Raw genomic sequence first — 5,266 nt, forward strand, 5'->3', positions numbered from 1 at the left:
TTATTCTCCACTCTCTCGGGTAAAAACTCTCCCTACTTCGTCCTAGACTACGAATCGACATTGTAGCTTAGGAAAGTTTCATTTCATCCGTGGATCCTGAAGAGCAAGGTATCCTCTCTCCGTCGTACCTTTTTTTCACATCGATTCGTTATATATTTCTTGCATTTTTGAACTTAGGGTTTTCATGCAAATGTAGGATGCCGAGGCGTGGAAAAGCTAAGAAACTAAGGTAATCTCAACGCCCGTAGTTATGTTATATACTCATTGTTGTGTATCAAATGAAAAAACCTTAAATGTAGGTTTATTCCTAAGTGCGTTTGATTCATAGAACCAAATATCCAAAATTGTAGTTATGGCGCTAAGAAGACCGGAAATGCGTTCGATCCATTGCCTCTGCCTAGTGGTGTTCCAGTGCCGATGTGCTTTTGCGGCGATCCTTGCAAGGTAGCCAAGTCCGAAGAACATGCCACGTATAGGCAGAGGTATTGGATGTGTTCCAACTTTGCGTTTGAACCTACACTTCGTCAGCGCCGCATTAACATGTTGGTAAGGAAATGTTGTTGTCTTATAATTATTGTCCATAATTTTTTTGTTTTATAACAGTTGCTTTTGTTGTAGACCCCTCCACCGCTATGTGATTTTGAGCAGTGGATCGACACTGAGATCGATCCTGAAGATAAGGAGTTTTTGGAGTATATGATGCGCTGGGATGCAGAGAGGAAGGAGGTGTACGAGAAGAGGCTCGTAGAGGAGGCTGCGGAAAAGGAGCACAAGGAAGAGGAGGAAAGGAGGCGGGTTGCTGCAAATAGGGAGGAGAGAGAGAAGAAGCTTGAGCGGGCACGCCGAGCGAAAGCAGCGGTTGAGGAGAATCCCGATGCCTTAAGGAAGGGAAAGTGGCCTCGTTGCACTCAGTAGCCATATTTAGGTTCTAGTTCTATGGTTTATTTATGAACAATATTTTCTACTGTGAGACTTTTATTATGTTGTCCTGTAATAATGCACTTTAAGTAAGGACACGCAATTTGTAGACGACATATGTTAAATTTGCGATGTAATTCATTTCGAAGTCGTAGTCTACTGAAATATCCGTAGAAAATCGAGGTCGTAGTCTACTGAAATATCCGTAGCAAATTAAAATGGTAATTGTTAGCGAAATTTCGGCAGAATTTCCCCTAATTGTTGATGCAATCCATACAAAATTACGAGATGCATAGTGAATATAAATACAAGCATAGAAACACAAGCATACGACACATTCATAATAGAATCCACAATAGTTCAGATGATACAAAGTTCATATGATACAAAGTTCGCAATCAGAATCGTCACTGCCTCCTAGTCTTACCCTTACCCTTGTGACCAAGGGCGTCGGTGCCTGGAGTGTAAGGAGAACGTGGACGACGTAGTCTAGTGCCCCCTACAGCCTGTGTAGGCTGAGTCAAGGGAGCCTCCTGGAGCTGAGACGGGCCAATCTCCTCGGCCCTCTGCTCATCGTCGCCGTCGTCGTCGTCGTCATCGTCGTCGTCGTCTTCATCTGATGCAATTGATTTCGATCCTGAGGGGCCTTGGCTGGACGTACCGACGCCTCCTTCGCGCAGAGATGGAACGTGCACGTCTCGCGTCGTGGCAGTCCTGCAACCACAACGAGCAGCCGCACGGCGAAGCCGATTTGACAATCGCTGCAGTAGTAAAAACAAGTTACACAAATGAAGAATGTAACGTATTAATGAAGTATTAAAAAGAATAATTTGAGACTTACCTCAAGGAAGCTCCGCGTCTCGGGGTCCCTAACTCGTGGACGAAATTGCTCTATATCTCTAACTGAGCTTTGTAGGGTACGCCCCTGCAAGAAATGACTAAGTCACTAAAGCAACAAATGACTAAGTCACTAAATGACTAAATGATTAAGTTAGATCGCTAGGTCCTTATCTAACTAACTAAATCTCTAAGTAACCTAACATAGAATATAGAAAAGTGAAGCCATTGTCTTACCATCCTATCCAGGATTGGTCCTGCCTCCACCTGCCTTCCAGCACGAGTACTCTGATCGTACACCGTGTCTTCATCGTCGGATGACTGGATTTCGGCGTAGTCATCTTGCGTCCACGCTTCCCTCAGCCTGTGCCGCGTCGCACCTTGGTACCAGCTCTGGTAGTGCCTGTACGCGGCGTTTGTGTGCGGCTCGTTATTCTCGTCCAAGTTCTGCTCGTACTGCTCCCATTCCACAATATACGCGTGGTGGAACGCGGGCCAGTCGGAGACCTTCCGCTTCTTCTTTCGATCCACGCTGCACGTCACGTTACACGTTACTGTTAGCCAAAATTTAGTTAATAGTATTGAAATATATGAAAAAGAAAGTAACTTACTTGTGTAACTCTATACTAGTCGAGGTCGCCTGTGGTGGCCAAATCTGCCTCATCCCAAATTGGCGTGCTACTCGATGTGGCAGGTGGTACTCGACAGCATAGAAGCAAATAAGAGGGCACACCATCCTGTAAATATCATCGTCCTGAACACAAACGAAGCTAAGAGGAAAAGGAAGTGGATCGTCTCCGTCGTAAGGTTGCCAATTTACCTGCAAAATTTTAATCAAAAACGTTAGTTGTTATACTAAAAGATTACGAAGCATGTTTAAAAAAAATTCACTTACACTATGAGCAGTGAGCGCGTCTATCTCGTTGATGTAATCCAGGTACGCGCGGTCCAACCTGGTATGGCTAACCTTAACCTGATCCCAAATATATGCCCATGTCGGCTGTCGTCTCGGCGGCTCACCTGGGAACCACGGTCGACGCGGCATAATCTCGGGCCGACCGACAGGAAGACGGGACCACATCCATAACTGCAACAGGTAGACCACATCCATGAGATTAGCACTCCAGATGTGCGAGTCCCCTGCTCGTCAAGCTCTCGCCCCAGGAAGGCTGCGACTCGTGCTCTCCAACCATCTGAGACGCACGGCCCGGTGACTGGCTGGCCCCGAATCGACAGACCCAGCATCTTCTGACAGTCCTGTAGGGTCACTGTCATCTCTCCGAACGGGAGGTGAAAGCTGTGAGTCTCGGGTCGCCACCTACATTTCGCCGAATTATTATTTGATAACATGTAAACACATAACAAAATGAATATGACTAGTGGTAATAGTACCTGTCGACCAACGCAGTTATAGCCGCTGAATTGAACCTGGGCATCCCACGACGAACCTGATACGAGATGACATCGAGGCCAGCCATCTGTAGTAAAGGAGTGTAGCGGTCGTCGTACTGCAGCGCCAAAAACCCATCATGGGCTCTAGAACGAAGGAGCGGAAGGACCTGCACTCAAATAAACCAAGTCAGAGATTACATAGGACAAAAGACGTGGACGCTCGCAAACCTTTAATCATGAATTGTAAATTATTACCTGCCCTCCCGCTATGAGACGACCTCGGTGGGTCTGGTCGTACGCCTGATCTAGAAGGTGGAAGTGCGCCATCCTACAAAAAGGCAAAAAGATATAAGATTAGTAAAAAATAAATCATTAAGCTAGAGATGTAGAATCACAACCTATATGAATAAAACACATATCAAGTAACGAAAAAAGGTATTAGTCGCACCTCACTAATTTGCCAACGGCAAGTGCGTGAATTATGACCCAATCTACCGCACTTGCCGCACTCGTTCTGTTCTGGATCAGCAAGAAATGGTGTTGCTCTACCACGCCTCGTTCTTCCGGATACCTGATCCATAGTCATGTTATGCCTCGTCCGCTTCCTTGTTCCACGTTTGTTCCAACGGTATGCAGGATCCGCAACATATTTTGGCCCATTATACGGAGGCCACTCTCTAGGATCCCGGAAAGGCACGAAGCGGGGGCTCCATGTCCGCACAAGGGTGTCTACGCTGAACTCATGTGGTATCATGCTCTCGATATCAAAATTGCGATGCCTAGCTGCTGCCACCAAATGAGAACATACAAAGTGGTACTGCCTTGGCCTGCCACAAGTGCACTTGAAATCTCGGAGAACTACCACATGTATCCTCGACTCTCGGATCTCACCGTCGGACGTTGTACCGCCCCTATGCTCCACCTGATAAGTTCCTGAGCCAAGATCAAAACATTGCACCTCATGTGTGGAAGCCCTTTCATTTGCAATGATGAGATGTCTCTTTGGTTTTTCAGCCCATCTCTCCCCAGCAACCTGCAACGCTTCTGCTTTTGCGTGTCTTTCATTGAACCACGCAACAAGCCTGTAGAAGGTGAATTCAACGATTGCGTTCACAGGCATACCACGTATCCCCAATAACAACTTATTGAATGACTCGGCCATGTTACTGCACTGAAACTCGTACCTCCAACCACCGGCGTCGTGAGCTCTAGTCCACTTATCCACATCTCTCATCAAACCAGCAAGCCAATGTCGACCTTCTGCATTTGTTGCGGTCCTTACCTGCTCCAATTTGCGCTGAAAGTAATAGTCCTCAAGCTGCCGTGCTGCAACTTGAAACAGATCAAAATTATCCTTCACACCATCCTTCCGAAGAAGGTTCTCCGCAAGGTGCCGAGTGCACCAACGATGATGCAAAGGTGCATAACCCTCTATCTGTTCTTGCACAGCATTAAGTATGCCCTGATGCCTATCGGATATGACGCCAACCTCCCTACCAGGACCAACCACATGTATCCGGACTAGTCTTAAGAACCACCCCCAACTGTCATTGTTCTCCCTCTCAACCAATGCAAATGCCAAAGGAACCAACATATTGTTCGCGTCACAAGATATGGCTATAAGAAGTGTGCCTCTATATTTGCCAATCAAAAACGTACCATCAATAGAGAAAACAGGACGACAGTGCCTAAAGGCTTCCACAGACTGAGGGAAGCACCAGAAAGCACGCCCGAATATCTGCCTCCCGTCCTCCTTCCAAGCATTTGGCTTTGGAATGTACTCATAATGCATGCCTGGATTCACCGCTTTAATTGCATTAAAAAGAACTGGCAGCTGCTCGTACCCAGACTCCCAATCCCCATAAATCATCCTCCACGCTCGCTGCTTAGCCCTCCAAGCTTTACCATAAGTTATCACATATCCTCCATAAATCTCCTCAACAGTTCTTATAATTGTTCTCACTTTCATGTTGGGTTGTTCCTTCAATATTCCCATGAACTATCGGATCACGACGTCCGGGGAATATACGCCTGAACATCTCAATATCACTCTCTGTCATCTCCCCAACAGGACGATCATCATCAGAATCAAGATCCACTCCCATCCTTTCTTGCACAA

The 5,266-nt window shown here is 46.5% G+C and overlaps 1 long non-coding RNA gene across 1 annotated transcript; it reads right to left on the reverse strand.

Annotated features, from left to right (window-relative positions):
* Positions 1-1,559: 1,559 nt before the first annotated feature.
* On the reverse strand, positions 1,560-2,019 carry LOC111257861. Its single transcript, XR_002678444.1, has 3 exons — positions 1,993-2,019; positions 1,760-1,843; positions 1,560-1,679 (listed from the first exon to the last, which is right to left on the reverse strand). It is a non-coding gene; the product is annotated as an uncharacterized LOC111257861 (long non-coding RNA).
* Between the last annotated feature and the right edge of the window lie 3,247 nt (positions 2,020-5,266).

This window comes from Setaria italica, chromosome VII (assembly GCF_000263155.2).
Source record: "Setaria italica strain Yugu1 chromosome VII, Setaria_italica_v2.0, whole genome shotgun sequence".
In the NCBI taxonomy this organism is placed as follows: domain Eukaryota; kingdom Viridiplantae; phylum Streptophyta; class Magnoliopsida; order Poales; family Poaceae; genus Setaria; species Setaria italica.